This window comes from Manacus candei, unplaced genomic scaffold (assembly GCF_025592945.1).
Source record: "Manacus candei isolate 608988 ecotype Guabito, Panama unplaced genomic scaffold, ASM2559294v1 h1tg000028l, whole genome shotgun sequence".
NCBI lineage: Eukaryota > Metazoa > Chordata > Aves > Passeriformes > Pipridae > Manacus > Manacus candei.
In genome coordinates this window covers 29,527,274-29,544,582 of record NW_026138076.1, presented here as the reverse complement: position 1 = coordinate 29,544,582, position 17,309 = coordinate 29,527,274, and the positions used below count along the sequence as shown (strand labels likewise).

Here is a 17,309-nt window from a genome sequence, read left to right as displayed (position 1 = left end):
CCTGAAAGCAAGATGTAGCTGGATTTAATCCACCAGGCAAAGAGGAATACCTCCAGTGAATAAGGAACACCCTTTTTTTCTTTTTTTATTTTTTTCCTTGTGTGTGTGACTGTGTGTTAGCTGGACACTTTGGATTTTTTTTTTTATTTCTTTTAAAGCTGTGAATAATCTGGGTTTTTTTCAAACAAAGTACTCTGCTGCTTCTCAGCAGAGATTTTGAATCCCTGCTTCTGCATTTATTTCTACAGCTCCATGTGTTTGCTGGTCCTCTCAGCCCCTTCAGGAAAGGAGGAGTTGAGAGTCCAATGTTGCATCATACAAACAGTGTAACTTGACATGAGGGAAGAAGTCTGAAGAGGGCATAAATGAAGGTAGGAACCACCTGAGGAGCGTTCAGGCTTGGAAGATGTTAGACATAACAGAGGATTGACATTAAGGATGCCCAACCCGTGGACTTAGGAAGTAAAACTGCTCTGTGATCCTCTCATAGATACAAGACAGGTGGCAGGATCAGAACTGCAGGGGACCAGGGCAAGTGATGTCAGTGAGCAAGCAGGAAACACCACTGATGTTTCATTTGCGGATGGGAGGAAGGGGAGCACTGTGGTTCTGTGGTTTTTGAGAATATGGGCACTGTGTCCCTATCAGTTGATATAGGAGTAGTATTTGAAGGTGCTTGGAACATCAACTATAGTTTTAAGCTGAGCTGAGCTCTGTTTAGAGCTGTTGCCGCACTAAACCTGAACTGGCACTGATGTACCAATGGCATTGCATGCTCATCTCCCATTCCAGGGGCCAAGCCTGTAGGTGGTGGTGGGACTGTGCTAGTTCTATCAGGATCTGAAGCTTCCTCTCCACCTGAAGAGGCTTTCCTGAGTTCTTGCCCAGATTGTGCTGTTTTGATTTCCACAGTGCAAGGCATGCTGAAGGTCTCAACATTTTAGCCAGACAACTGGAAGTGCACACAGCCTCCTTCCTGCAGGAATAGAGCACTCAGCTGAAGTGCCTACATGAGCCTTGTTTTTCAGGAAGAGGCTTTATAGCCTTCTGTAGCAGGAAATAGGCAGCATTGACCTCAAGGCAGTTGAGTCATCCGACCCTGTGAAGGTTGATTTTTCCCTGGGAAGCTTGTCCCGTTTCTTGAGGAAGGCCTGTGAGTAACAGCGATCACGCGCATGGTGGATGCAGGTGGTGTGGCTGACGCAGCACAGGGACACAGATACACGAGGTGTGCAAAGGCTGAACTGCAGACTTTGGTGCTCCAAAATGCTTCCATACCGCTGCTGAGGGGCTCCATGAGCCAAGAGAACGTCCAGCAGGCATTAGTTTGGCACTTAACAGCAGTGGAGGGTTTTAAATGTTGTTCACCGCCTTTTAAGTTTCTGGATCAGTATAATCCCAGCAGATAGCATCCATTCTGTGTTGGCTTTCCTGATTTGGCCCCACAGGCTGTTGTCAATTACACAGAAGTAGTGAATTAACAACAAGCCCTATGGGCAGGTAGGTTGGGTTTGTGGTATGGAAAAAAGCTGTCTATAATGTGGAGGTGCAAAGGTTAGAATAACTGCTGTGCTGCATGGTATGGGCTTGAATTGATTGCCATTCCTTAGACCTGGGCACCAGGAGTTCCTGGCTGGCATGGGGAGCAAGGACACTACTCTCTTTTGTAAAGCTTTGTGTAATACTGAACAGGATCAATCTCCTTAATATCTTATGAGTCAGGCCTTTGAGAAGAGAGACTGTGTTGAGCTAGCAGTGTGGTGGGGTCTACACAAAAACTACTGATCATTCTGAAGGGTTGTTTTGTAGGGTTTTTTTACCCAATTCTGTGCCCTTTGCTTTGTGCAGAGCTATTTCTACAACTGAAATGAGTTGTCTGGGCTGTCAGTCACTGAGAATTTGAGGCTGAGACCAAGTGTCTTCTTTGTCCCTTGCACCTGAAAGACAGTAGATTGAGATTGGATGACTGGGTGACAGATAGGAAGGGAAAAACAAAAGGAGACTGGGAATCCAAGAGTGGAACATCAGGGGATGTGTGAACCAACATAGCCCTCTCCACAGAGTGACATCTGTTAATGACCTCGTAGGTGGTCATTAACAGCCTAAGGTACCTTTTAATAATTGACCTCATTTTTACAGAATCAAAATAGTTTAGGTTGAAAGGGACATCAGGAGATCATCTGGTCTAGCCACCTGCTCAAAATGCAAATAACTGTTGTTTTATGATACTAGGATAAACCAAAAATCCATTTCAAGAAATGAGCAAATGTTACCAGTTTCCTTCAGCCTGCAGTTTGACAGTGATGAGTGGTGGGGAGTCAGCATTTATAGGGGGAAACATTTAGGTAGTCTTATGAGCAGGTATTATTATTATGAGATGTGTTAAAGTACTTGCCTAGCTTTTAGATCTGGGAAACTGAACCAGATTGTAATTATCTTCCACACAGCACAGACAGAATTATTAATCACTGTACTCTAATATGGCCAAAGCTACGGTCATGACTCCAGTGACACTGCAGCTGGGGCTTAGGACACGTTGAGCTGTGTGGTGTTGTGAGAGTTTAATTGAGCAGCATACTGCTTGGTGCACAAATAGGACCTTGCATTAAGTTTACAGGTTAAAAACTAGGAAAATGCTGTATTTCAATTCTAAGTTGAAGTTACTTTTTGCAGAAACTTACTCTGACATTTATGAAAATACTTTTTAGGAGAGAAATTCATTTTCACCTGGAAGGATTTCAAGAGAAACTGTTAAAGAAGTAATTTTTCCATATAGAAGTTTGCTAAGTGGAGAAAGAATATGAATAGGGAAAATTTAACTCCTGGATATACTTCTTTTCCTTCTGCTACCTTCCCACATATTCAAGCTCATAATGTCCCTGTGGCAACTCTGAAATATGTATAAATAGAAAAGAAATTCTAAATTAACCAGCTGCATATGCTTGTCCTCACTTTTAATTCTGCAGTCACATTGAAAAGTGCATTCCCCGGTTTGTGTTTTCCCTTTTTTATTGCTGTCTCTTACAAATCCCATTCTTCCTTGCAAGTTCTTTCTGTGCACATGTCACAGGCATTCATCGCCTTGTCACTTGGAGTGGCACTCATCTCAAAAAATGTTGCTGTCTGCAATCTCCTTTTGTGAAAGCCACCGTAGGTCCCTCCGTAGGCAGTGAAGCCCGGAAGACCGTTCAGGGGACCAAACACAGGTTGGAGTAGGTTGAACTGTGCTCTGAATGCCTTTGCTTAGGTCTCCATGGCTCGTAAAAGGGATGCAGGGGATGCAGGGTGGTGTCCTCGCTAAAAGAGATCTGTGTGGTAATTTCCTCCATGTGGTGATGCATGTGGCTTTATGAATGTTTAACCAGGTTGCTCAGTGTCCTTACTCCATTCACAGTAGCTGGTTCAGCCCCTAAAGACATCTTCAGTCATGAAACCGTCATTCCCAGGAGGGACAGTTAACTCATCCGGCGTAGCTGCAATCTCTGGTGGCTATCCGAGCTCTCTGCGCTAAACACAAAGCTAGTCAGCAGCATGTGATTACTGATTTCCTTTAATCAGTAGTGCTGCTTGGGCTACAACATCCCAATGGAATTACATTAGAGGTTTCCTCTCTAAGTACTGTGCCTTTCAAAATTGCTTTCCAACAGCATACTGAATGGTCTAATCAGGGAAGGGAATTTTAGCAAGCCGTCAGTCATCAATAGCATCCTGCTCTTAAGCCGAGGTAATGATCGCTTCTTTAAACGTGCCTGCATTTTCCCCAAGAGCACGCGGGTCTGATCCTTGAATGCAGGTACGTATCTGTGCTCAACTACCCTCATCATGTGCAGCCACACCAGTTGAACGGCATGTTTATAGAAACTGTCCTTAAAGAGCGATTGCCTCTTGAAGGAGCATAGCTCATAGAAGAGGAGTGGGACTGTCTCCAGCCGGCCCTGGGAGACGATGCTGAGAGCATATTGAAAAGCTGTCTTCAGCAAAAGCTTGCCAGTTTAACAACTCTGTTCACTGTTCCTATTGCACAGTGGGCTCTTTGACGCAACAGAAAGAGCTGCTTTTTATTTTTTTTTTTTCCTTCTCTTTTTTTTTTTTTTTGCTTCCTCTTAAATCCGCCTGGCCAATTTAAAGCTTGTGGATATTTCTTCCCCCTCGGGGACAGCTTATGTGAGGATTTTCTTTTTTAACAGTTCATTCTGTTAAACCATTTTTTTTTCTTGTTTGCTGTTAGAAAATGTTGGAGCTGAACACAAGGCTTTCATTGCAGGTCAGTGATTGAACTCTTGACCAAAGCATTTAACATTTGAGTGTCGCTTTAGCAAGCACTGTAGTTTGGGAGGAAAAAAGCAAGTTAACAAGGTTGTATCCTGTGAGCCCATGTGTGGCTGCTACTGGAATAGGAATTTTTTCAGGTCTTCAGTGACGGAGTCCTGTGCAGATGAATTTACACTCTTTCTTTTGTAGACAAATATACCAAATTAATATTTTAGTGAGAACTGAGGTGATGTCACAGTTATATCTATATTATTTAATTAATGAATGCCTCTACTCCCTCAAAATGCAATAAACCTTACTGTGAATTTCAAATATAAAATTTTTGCCTTTTTATTTTGCAAGGATTGTCTTTTTGACTTTTAATTTTTTTTTTCACTTATTTTCTGCACACTTTACTAGGAAGCATGTTATTCTTGGGCACATGCTGTCTGCAGGAAAGATAGTTATTTGCTATTTTGTCTTACTTCTTAGACTGCTATCAAGGGAACTAAGAAAGGATGTAGGCATATTGTTAATGTCTCTCTTCAAGCTGTATTTGAGGTAAGGCAATTTTCTATCCTTATCTCTGAAATTAGAAAGTGAAATAGATGCAGTATTTCTTTCCTTTTTAGTTACTAAGATTATCCTGTTGCTATTTGTTTATCTTATTGATAAAATGTGTACATACTTGTCACAAAACTGTTCCTTGTCTATGTGATACTTAAAATCCTGTATTTTTATTTCAACAATATCTACTACATATCTTCATGTTTCATTTTTGTAATTGCTTTGATTTTCTGCTCTATCACATTGAGTACGGGAGTGAGTGTATTTCTTGCCCTGTCTAGGCAATTCTTATGCAAACTTTGCAAACTGAGTTTCAAATTGTTTCCAGTGTGAATCACTTTCTTTGTAAGACAGTGGCTTTTATGGTAATGTATAACTTGAGTAACATTGTTTTCAAACATATACAATGCATTTTGATGTATTCTTTTTTAACAGCAGTCCAAATAAAATAGACAAATAATTATTCATATCTGACTGTTTACTTCCTTCTCCACTTACTGTTGCCTGTTGTGGGAAGTATATAGCTTTGGAAGATTGAATCATTATTTATGAGTATCAGTATAGCTGAAAGGTGTCACTGCAACATTAGCCAATGCAACTGCATTAAAAATGGAATTTGTACGGGATACCACTGCTGGTGAGTTATGATTAGAGCCTGGGGAATTAGAAAATACTGTTTCTTGTTCATATTTATTTTTCATCAATTTAAGAGTTTGCCATTCAAGAGAGGTTAATTTTTCTTTTACTGTTTTCTGCAGCAAGGTTACAGTTTTTATAATTCAAGATTTTTGCATGTGCTTTTTATAATTTTATCTTTATTTAAATCAATCCATCTGAGTCTTTGTGGCATCTCTGACAAGGGAAGGTGTGTTTTAAGGTAGACATGATTGTTTTTGTATTATAAATCCGTACCCCATCACAGTGCAAATACACAGCTTATGTCTGCGACCTGTTTTCTACTGTCAAAGAAACCAAACTTATTCCCTACTGCTGAAGTTATCTCAAGTTGAATGTGCCTTAAAACCCTTAAAATTAAGCAGTATAATAAAGTAAGGCAGTCTTTATATAGCACGTTCTCTGAATCTTTTTCTCAAAAAATTAGATACATACCATCTCTGATCCAGCATCACTGCTGGAGGGTGTATTGGGCTCTATTCCTTCCCTTCTGATCTCTAGTTTGTGAGGCAGTCAGTCCTGCTATTCAAAAAGAATCTTATGAGAATCACACTATGGTGTATTGACATTTCTACAGACATTACTTTACCAGGAAACAGGAATGGGTAAGGAGGATAAGTGATATGGGTGTCTTGGTGTGTTCTTTGTGATCCTTGGAGTTGAAGCAATATCTTTCTGGATTCCATCCTTCTTGCTTCCAAATGGTTACTGGAAGGTATTTGTTTCTCCTGATGTTTGTGGTGTCAGATTTCTACCTAGTCAATGTAGTAGAGCTCATGGCTTGCTGTATTTCTCCTTGCGTGCCCTGAACAGTGTCAGGTTAACTGGGTACTTGTTCTGTTGTGCTAGTGACCTGGTCTGTTACCACTGCCTTAGTAAGGAAAGGTTAGTTAGTCTAAACTGTGCACAAGTCAAGACAGATTAAGGGGAAATGCACTAAGAACTTTTATTTGTAACAGTTAAAATCAGCAACGCACTTAGCAACACTTTTGCAAGATACAGACAAAAAACATAGGGCAAAAATGCTTCATCTATTTATACCTAGCTTACATTAGAAAAGTTTTTACCCCATCCTACCGAAACAATCCTCTTCTGAAAAGATTTTCTTGTTTGCATGTAGCATACCTTTCAGATCACATCTCTAAGAAAAAGTCTGTTTACGAGCCTCCTCTAATGAAAGAAAGCTTAGTCACACCATGTCTTTGGGAGCATACCTCAGGCCACTTTCTGATTCTTGAGAAAACTCTCAGTTTTCACTCAGTTGCATCTACAAAACTTTTCAGACAGTGCAGTGTTAGTCTTTCATCCCCAAACCTTTTCATTTGTGTCTGTCCAGATAAGATGCCATCATTGTTCTTAATTATTTCATTGTTAAAGACCAACAGATATATTTATTCGTGTACGTGTAACCTTCTTATGCTTGACCGGTTAGTCAAAAAGAGAGTAAATCTCTTTACCTCCCTTTGGACTTACTTTTTTTGGAGGGAGACCTAGGTTTCAGAAAAAATGTCTTCATGGTGAGCTATATTCTCTACCAATGATTATACTGACATATTCAATCTTGTGCAGGGCTCTGACTGGCTTTCCCCTGACACTGAGGCAGTAAGTTGGTTGTCAGAAGAAAGCAGTGTGTTACTGTTTAAGGATGGGCCCACTGAAGTCAGTGACAAGACTTTGGAAACATGAACTGAACAGTTTAAAGGTCAAGGGCTAGAGAGAACTGGATCTCTAGCACATTTGAGAAACTGCTTTCCCTTTAACTCTTCAAGGTACAAATATTTCACCCAGATTATCTCCCCATGTGTTCAGTTTAGATTGTGACTGCAGCATCTGTGAGGGCTTCTCAGCACTGTTACAAGATTACTAATAAGGAGTCATGTCTGAAGTCATGTCTTTGTCTGAAGAGAGGACTTTGGCAGAATGCCATGCTGTTGAAGGGATTGAGTGAACCCCAGAAGTTTGGCTTATCTTTGCAATTGAATGGGACCCTTTCATTGTGATTTAATTGCACTTACGCTTGAGAATGAAGATTTGGATAAAAACACCACACTGAGTGTCTCCCACAGCCTCCATGGAGCTTGACCAGCTCAATTAGAGTTGTCAGCATCTGCTTTGGGAAATGCCATGAACCTTTTAATCAAGCTGAAAGAATTTTATTCCTGGTGTCCTACCTCAACTGCAGCAAAACATTGAAAGTTGGGGCCTTAATAGCAGGTTTCCGCGTCTTTCTGTTCATTAACTACTTATTTAGTAGTCTCACCACCTTGTGAAGTGAAGACTTTCTTCCTAATATCTAATCTAAATCTACCCTCTCTCAGTTTAAAGCCATTCCCATTCCCCCTTGACCAATTCCTAAATACCCTTATAAAAAGTCCCTCTCCAGCACTCTTGTAGGCCCCCTTCAGGCATTGGAAAGCTGCTATAAGGTCTCCCGGGAGCCTTCTCTTGTGCAGGCTGAATAATTCCAGCTCTTTTGGCCTGTCTTCACAGGAGAGGTACTCCAGCCCTCTGATCATCTTCATGGCCCTCCTCTGGACACACTCTAACAGCCCTGTGTGCTTCTTATGTTGGGGGACCCAGAGCTGGATGCAGTACTCTGCAGTTGCAGAGCTGTGCAGGACTCAGCAGTACAGCTGAGCATAGTATTCAGTATGACCTAAGCCCTATGAGGTTGCAGTTCTGCTGTCTCATTGAAGCCATACAGCTTTTCTGCTCATTTAATTAGTGGTCTGCTACCAGCTCAAGAGAGGGTACTTGCAGAGGTGATGTGGGTGTCGTAGGCACAAATAGATTGCATAAAGTAATGCAAGTATTCAAGTATGTTCATTTTGGTTAGTGACGTCTGTGAGCTAGATTTGGGGAGGAACAATTGGAAAAACTTAGCAAGAAGATTTCATCTTCAATAGCAAATAGAAGTAGTGGTAGCTTTCATTTCCAAGTCTGTGCCTGTGACAAAGTGAGTTACCCCTCCAATATGTGAATCACCATTGTCTTCATGTTGCATGGCCTTGATAACAGAGAAATGTAAGTAAATCAGTTGAACGTGGGCATCATCCTCCTATTTGGAAAGAAAAGATTAACAGAACAGTGATAGAAACTCTACTGAAGTGAAATCCCTGGAAATTTTTTTCCTTTTTCCTCTCTGTTGTGTGTCTGAAAGTGGTCCTGCAATTTACTGGCAAGCAGACATGGAACAATATGCACTCCAGCAGCCTTGGAACACTTTGTAGATACCCTGGGAGTTGTTTCTATGGGAGATGGTTGAGGCAGCAAGAGGTTGCTGGCTTGCTATTTCTGAAAAAAACCTCTTTTTTTAATAGCTAAAGCTATAAATAGTTGACAGTTCTTAAATTGAATAATTCTCTCTTCCTTTCCAGGATGAGAAACTGGATCAAGATTTTCAAAGCCAAACGCCTGCAGCCAGATATCTCTATTAATCATCTACTTATAATGTTGCTCAGATTTTGAGGCAATTCTTTTATTGTTCCAGTTTGTGTAGGGTGAAAAGACTCACACAGAGTTTGCCAGTGGGCCAGTGACAGAACCAGAAGCAGAACCTAAGTCTTCTGCATTTCATTGCAGAGCTATGACTACTAGATTATATTTGATTGTATAGCTGTATTTAGAAATTAGAATCACTTCGTTTTCAAAACAGTTGAGCCATCTGTAAGTCCACCTCATTTGGACATGGTTTATTAAGTGACCATTGCTTTTGAAAGTTGGGTTGATAAAGAATTATAGGCCAAAATATTCAAACCACAGAAGTGAGTGAATATCCAAAGGGCTCCCAGGCACATGCGCTAAAGCAGAAGGCTTCAGAGAGTTTCACATGTTACTCAGACCAGCACTGATGGTCACTGGTTTGTGTTGCACTCACATCTTTTGCTGGGATGTGAATGGTGAAAAGTAAGGAGATATTATGTCACCTGTGCTGCCATTTCTTCTGCCAAGGTGGTACTTCAGTTACATCTGGGAGGGCTTACAAGGCAGAACATTTCAGTCTTAAAAGTGGGATTTTAGCCCTTATATAATTTCAGGTGGGTTTTTTTTTCCAGCATTTTCCCTTATGAATTGACTTCAGAGAAGATATATATGAAAGTGCTGGTCATGGTGATTGTAACAGAATTAGGTAGAGCTGCTTGTGCCAGGGATCAATGGTAATCACTCAGCGAACAAAGTGGCTTCCAGTCATGAAGGGTGCATTGTGTGCATTTCATTTTTTACCTTTTGTAACCAGTCATCCAACCTGTGATAGGACTGTTAGATTTCAACTTGTATGTGTATTAAACTAGAGTATGTCTATATTTGGGTTCTTTGTGTTCATGTATCCTACAACTGATCTTTTCATTAACATTTCGGATGACCACATAGATACCGACTTACTTCACAGAGGGAAACTTTAAAAGTTGTATTGATTTCAAAAAGAGGAGCTTCACATCAAATAGTCTTTCCTATATATATACTTTTAATGCGGAGCCACTATTTTAGAAAACCGTTCCTGTTCAGTTCGAATAGTCTGAAAATAGAGGTAACAGTTTTGAAACACCCTTTTTACAGGAAACTTTGTATTATTTTATTTGTGAGAAGATGAAGTCTCTTGAATTCAGGGAAGACATTTTAAGTCAACTTTGGGAAAGTCTGTAAAAAGCTATTAACAAAATACGCAGAGGTGTGCTATGTGAATCAGGCTACCTGCACTGTTTTTTTTCTCATCAGACTGCTATTGAGTAGAAAAATTATCTGAGAGGAATATGTAACACATCAGAATATTGCCTCAAATCCTAGCAAATTGAAACAGAGATATTTTAGATTAATGAACTTATTATGAAAGTGATGGTTACTAGCTTAGAAACTGATGTAGAGATTTGTTTGAGCTACAGGGATAGAAAATGGCCTAAAGAACATGTCACTTATCTTCCAATTTGCAGGATAATGTAAGGTGATGATCTCTTCTATGAGATAGAAGTCAGTAGTGAAGTTTTCTCATGTTTAACTGAACCACATATGTAAATTTATAATGAATCAATAAGCTATTCTAAAAATATCCCAGCTTTCTCTGAAAATTGTTCAGGAAATGAAAAGCACTTATGTAATGTTAAAGGAATGAAAGGAAAATTTTTTAGTATTAGAGAAACGAAAATAAAGCTTCACTCTAAAATCCTTAGGAACTAACTACACTAAGAAACTAGATCATTGCAAATGTAAAATACATGCAAAACTGTGTTTTGAGAGCATATCTCAGAAGCTCTTAAACGTATTATAATGAATTGGTAGTCCTAGTTTTCAGATAGGGGCAAAAAGATTTTAGAAGTCCACATGCATGTATGTTTGCATTTGTCCAATGTGATTTAGACTTCATTTTTCAACCTTGGTACTGGATCTGCCTTGTGCTATGACAGCCAGGTAGAAGAAGCTGAAGAAGGTTGCTGTAACATGCCTTTTTTGTCAGCAATTCCAGGGAGGGGTATATGTGACAGGAGGGACAGAGCTACATGGGATTCCTGAATGTGCCTTGTACTCCAGCTGCAGGGAGTATGTGGGAAGCAGAGTATTTCTATTTCACCAAAAGCACCTCTTATTCTGGGGTGCTAGTTATTACTGGTTAGCACAGGTGGGCAGGTGAGCCATGTCCAAGGAAAATGTAAGATTTTTTTTTTGAGATTTTATGGAGGTAAGTTACAGAATTTTTCCAGGAAGTTCAGGGATGTAATTTTCTTACCTTCTTTGCAGTTTGTCTGCTTGGGTTGATGAAAACAGTCTCATCTGATGGCAAAGCTTTTGTTTTTTTTTTTTTTTTCTAAAGTACTTGTCCATTTCTTATATTCTGATTAGAAACTTTTTGGCTATGAACTACTAAAAAGGTCATAGCTTCAGAGTTCAAGTCAAAGAAACTTGTCTAGCAACTGCTTAGTAATCTTGTAAACATATTAAACCTCAATAGCAAAGAGACACAAAGGGGTAGATTAGAGTTATGAATTAGGATTTAAAAAATTCTCAGTTTCATCTATTTCCTAGGATGACAGGCTGTAAAGTACATTTGAAAAGGCTTTGCAGCTCTCTTGGAACCCTCTGGCATTTTACTGAAGTAATCTGTTTTCTACCCCCTCTGGCATTTTCCCGAACTAATCTTTATTTGTTTTCTAATCTCTATTCCTTATACCAAGGATTTTTCATTTGTTTAATATCAGACTATGATTTCACTTTCAGGCAACTCCAGCATGCTGTTTATGTGGGTCACACATTCCTCCTCCTCCTCCTCTATATTGGTCTAGGATTTCCAATTATTTCCATATTCACTGAGCTCAGTCACTATACAGCCAACTGAAACAGGCAGGCTGCTCAATGTCTTTTTCACTCCCGAGGTAATTTAATCAGGGAGCGACTGGATTATTTTTTCAGAGAGACAAGCTGTGCATGCCAGGTGATCTGCAGCGGAGAACAGCATCATTATTATAAAGCTTAGATGTTTTATGCCATTCTGTGCTTCTGCAACTTGTAGTGCAGCTAACGGTACTGTCTTGATGTATTTTTCAATATGCATGATTCAAATGTAATCAGTTAGAGGAGGTAGAAAAGAGGATGGATGAGTCATGGGACTGTATTTATGTTGTATGAGACTGAGTTTCAAAGCTGTTGGGTCCTCTGAGGTCCTTAATCACTGCCATGTTTGTTTTACAGCAGTGCTGGTACTCACAGAGTAGATTAAGTCTATTTCTATAGATTTCCTTTGGAGTTCCATCCTAGAGTTAAAAAATCTTTAACAGGAGTTTGATATTGGTACATATAATTATATACATTATATATACATTATATATACATTAGCATAAGTATTTCAACTTTTGTAAAACATCAAAGGAGAGAATTGGCTGTGAGGGGAAAGTCATCAGGGAGTCCTGACATCCATTATAATCCTCATCTGGGCTTATTAGTGTGCTCAGACAACTAGAGAGAATAGATGAGCCTTTGCTTTTACAGGGAACCTTAGGTCCATGAGAATTTCCTTCTGCTGGGGAGAGCTAGCTGGATGTCTCTTGCTATCAAAAGGAGTCCAAGGGAAGGGTAAGCTCTTCTCCAGAGTTACCAAGGAAAGACAAAAAGAGAAAAGGTGTGGGTGAGGCAGATCACAGAGACCTGGCGTGATAAATAGATATCTGTGCTGTGCCGATTTCTTGTCATTGAGGGCTATTATTTAGGTGAACATCAGCCTGAAGTGACAACTACATTTTTCTTTGTAGTCCCTGAGTCAGATTACAAGCTTGTGGGCATGATTTCATGCTGACAGAGTGGCGCTCAGTGAGGTGAGCATTGCTTATTGTGAGTGCCACTGCAAAACTCTTCTGAGGTCCCCTTCCAACCTGGTATTTTATGATTGCTCAGCAAGAATTGTCTGCTGCTTCTTATAGGAGTTTTGCTTTCACTTTTATTTTGTCTTTCAAAAAAACAAAAATGAAAAAAAAATCTGTGGACTCAAATAATGAGAGTCAAAATTGCGTCCACAGTTCCTCTCAGCTGAGTATGCACCACCATTAAGGTGATTTGTAATAAGATCATCTGACTCTTGAATAAATCTGCCTAACTGATACTTTAATCTTTACAGTGTCATTTTAAAAGCTTTCATGTTGGTCTGCATCTCTTTAGTTTCTTGTTTCCTCACTGGAACTGTCATGGGCCAGTGGGCCAGTCTTGGCACTTTTTTTCCCCTTCGTATTTGAAGTAAATAGTCTTTTTCCAATTAATGTCTATGATAATGGAGCCAGTGGGGAGGGAAAAAAGCCCCACCTTCTAGAAGATTCTGGTATTTCGCACTGAGATTTTTTTTGAGAAGTAGTATTCAGCATATTAATAATGATGCTAACTCTTGCACTGCTAGGGTTGAATCTGGATTTTCTAGTTCCAGATGTCTTTAAGTTCACTGTCTAGTTAAGTTTCCTTGACTGAGTTTCTATGACAGTCAGCGAAGAGAAGAAGCCACAGCGAGTGATTTCATTTTAAGTATAGGTAGGTCCACTGCTGTTTTCTTTCACCATCTTATTTAAACAGATAATACAGCCTTTGCATAATATATGCATAATATTGTCTTTGCTACAGTTGGAAATATCAAGAAGCAGACATGAAAATGACTTACACAGGATCATATCACCTTCAGGAAGGAGACTTTGCTTGCATGTGCTACCGTTCAGTCCTACATCATAATGATATGTATGTCTGTCATCTAGGAGTTGATCAGGACTATCTTCCTGACCAGTTTACAGACACTTTTGCCCTGGGAAAGACATTGAAACCTGCATATGGTGACCCAGAAAGTACAGTAGTGTTTTTGAAAGGTTCTGATGTGCTTCGTGCTAGTCACCTCAGTGCACTGAGAGAGCATTTGCTCTTCCTTAGTGTCCTTTTTTTTTTTTATTTTCATGGCACTTTTTTCAAGAGAGGGTTTATGTGTGCGGGGCTGTAGTGTAATCTTTGTCTGCTGAATGACACAACTTTTGAGTCATTGCTCCTAAGTTTATGGTACAAACTTTCTACTAAACTTTTGGTCTTTCTCATTGAACTGATGTGTATGGTCAGTAGTAGCTTAAGGAAAGCATTTCACAATCTTTTAGAACTGAAGCAACAAAACATTGAGGTGTGTTTTTGATATGGAGTGAGAAAATCAGGCAAGAACTATTCACAACTCTTCGCTGATACTTTTTATATTACACAGGGCAGTTTCCTTTAGGCTAGACTTATTTCTGGCTAAATCTTTATTTGTTTTGCTCAGCATACTGTGCCCTTTTCTTAATTTTGATGTGCTTTTTTTTATTTTGTTGCATCTTGCTGCTGATCCAGATTAAAATGAACCCTTCACTTAAGTTCCTTAAGATTGTGTTTCAAGGTAGAGGAGAATACTTTCCAAATTGCACTGTTGTTTTTCAGATCAGAAAGCAGCTAGGACATCGAAACTTATCAGTAGAGAAGGTTTGGTGCAATTCCCAGAGGGAAAAACAGCTCTTTTGTGTTGTGACACCTACGTCAAAATCAACTCCTGAGTGTACATATTTGATTCCACATAGTCTACAGTTAGAATTGAATTTTTGCCAGTCCCTCAAGCTAAAGCTGACATGGAGCAGCTTTTGCTTTCTTGAGTTCCCAAAATAGCTGTCTTAAAATTGACCCAGATGAGGTTCAGGTGATACAGGAGGTAACACAGAAGTGAAAAGCTTCTGTCTTGCCCGGTGTATAACTCATCTAAGCCTAGGGTGCCAAACTGGGCTCCAATATCACCACTGTGATATATTGCCACTATTGTCAATACTACACTTTGTGTTCTCATCTGTTGAATAATCCTATTTAATGTTCAGAAATGTTAGTTTACACTGAAATCCAATTTTCTGGTAGATCCTAGTGATTGAAGTCTGACTCCTGCTGGGACAGGACAGAACAGTTGTGTGCTGGGATGTTTCTGCCTCTTTTTGTTGCTTCATACTTTGTGTCCTCATAACTGTCTCCAGGACACAGTCTCTCATGCTGAGCATGTGCATTGGTCCAGGTTTTTACCAAGTGGATAGCCTGCCTCTTAGGTTGGCCTAAATCATGATGTACTACCCACAATAATTTTCATCTTTCCTGAGGAATTTCACCATGTGCAGTCCAGACAGCCTTTACTTCATGTCTCTCTCCCGAGTTCATTTCACATCTCCTATATTTCCACTCTGTCTTGACGTTTGATTAAGAGTTTACATAACTGTACTGTGATGCTAATTGCATTATCCCTGAGTAATCTAAGACCTGCAGACTGACATTTGATTTTCAGTGGAATAGTAACTGGAGAAGAGGTCTGCTTTGTCTTCACAAATATTATATTCAGATCAAACATATATTGTCATATGCTACCATTGTATTTGGGCAAGGATAGGCTAGAAAGTTCCTGAAAGAGGGAAAATAATTCTCTATTCCTATGAAGTGGTGTTGGGGTGCTTGGCAAAGCAGTGAAGGTATGTGGCAGAGAACTTGGACTTCCACACCATGGAAGGAAACATAATGAGGCTGACAGAAACCCAAGAGGATAACCTATAAGGAACTGGGAAGTTCCTTTCCAGCTCCTGGAGAGAAATCTGGGTTAAAGCTTTTTAGGGATGTTTACTGTTCCCTGATGTCCCAGGAGCTCAGTTAGGAGTCTAGAGTGCTGAGTTGAGGTGTGTTTTGTCAGAGAGCAAGTGCAAATCCATGCCAGAAATTTCCTCAAAAAATGATTCTTCCATATGGCTTGTGGGAGATATCTAGGCTATGTTTTGACCTTATATTTCAGGCTCTGTTGCTGCTCACCATGGCAATGGGAACATAAGTGGGGAAATGCTGTTGGCAAATAAGTAGTGATACCTTTGATTCAACTGCATCACTGGACAGGTGACTAAGAGTGTCTGAAGCACAGAGCTGTTGCTCTGGGAAGGGAGCCAGGCAGTTAAAGGTGTATGGGGAGACAGAAGGCCAGGTAGCAACACCTGCATAAGATCAGAGAGAAAGGCTAAGCTTTATAAGATGAAGATATGTGGGGATGTGTCTTTTCTGACACTTGGTTGTTTTTTTTTTTCCTCCCCTGGCTTATTAAGTTCAAATGAACAAATAAAATGTGTTCTCTTTCAGATGTAGCTCAGCTGAGTCACTCCATTTCATAACAGTCAGAAGTGCCCAGAAAGTTTGTTGTAGCTGGATTCAGGCCCATTTGGACTTGCTTAGATAAATATACTTGGTGGAAAGAGGAGTGTTTAGAGCTTCCCAACCCAGTCTGCCTTTGCAAAGAACAAAAGCTGAGAGTCCCTTGCTCGTAGAGGCTGCACAGGGAAAGTAAGAGAGTAACCTGAGTAAGGCACCCCATCCACTCATCACTCCTTCATGAGAAGATGTTCTCTGCAGATATGTACATCTTTAACATGTGGGGAGTTTTCTTGTTTGTGTTTTTTTCCCAAACACATTCAGAATCCAAGCCAGCTGCTACCGCTTCTTCCCTTCAGCAAAACCACTTCAAACCATGTTGAGGTTTTGTGGCTCTTCATAGCTGTGAACATACAGCCAATTTCCTCACATTGCAAGGTAATTTTAGCAACAGCTGATTCCAAGTGGTTCCACAAATGTCCTCATCTTTTGTCTCCCATTTGTTTACTCCTCAGTTCTTCCTTCCAAGCACAGTGTTCCATCCTGTTAGCATAGCAAAGTGAGTTGTGAGCCCCAGCTAGGGTATATCAGTGCTAATGGAGGAGAGTGGAGGAATACTCGAGGATAGCACAATCTAGAATTTAACCCAGTCCTTTCTGTTTTCTAGAATGAAGGTTTCAGGTTAGAGCATGTGTTTTCAGAAGCATATTGCTTCTTTGCGTGCCTGTGGTCTGAGCATGGAGCATCAGCAGTCAGAGCCTGCAAACAGCCTCATGCATTAGGAAATCTAGGCTGTGCTGCTTGTTTACTTTGAGTATAAATGTCATCTTGGCAAGCGATCTCCCCTCTTGCATACACAAAGTTTGTAATTTGATTGCTGAGCTTAAATGGCATAGGCTGGATAATGAATTTTAAAGTTTGTGCTTCTGTTCTTTAGTGACCCTTGTGCACATGATGTGAAAGCACAAATCAAGTTAGTGTTTTTTGAAGCTCCTTTCGGGTGTTCAATTACAATGTCAAGCTAATCAGAGTGATTTGACATTTTGGTGTTGCATAGATGAACTAAGGAGAAAAAAAAAATCATTATTGTAATTTTTAATGAAGACAGAACATGGACTAGTCTAAATAATGGCTCCTGGCTATGGCATCTTGTCAGAAGGTCTACTTGCATTGTTCGTTAATAGCAG

At 40.0% G+C, this 17,309-nt stretch overlaps 1 protein-coding gene across 3 annotated transcripts in view; it reads left to right on the top strand.

Annotated features, from left to right (window-relative positions):
* The first annotated feature begins 4,140 nt into the window (after positions 1-4,140).
* The window catches only part of CSGALNACT1 (chondroitin sulfate N-acetylgalactosaminyltransferase 1), a 43,869-nt gene continuing 30,700 nt past the window's right edge, over positions 4,141-17,309 (top strand). For 2 of the 3 annotated variants that reach the window (XM_051789602.1, XM_051789599.1), the window contains exons 1-2: positions 4,141-4,264; positions 4,672-4,812. The gene's annotated coding sequence lies outside the window, so the exon portion shown is untranslated. The remainder of the gene's footprint in view (positions 4,265-4,671; positions 4,813-17,309) is intronic. The other variant, XM_051789600.1, reaches the window with a different exon arrangement.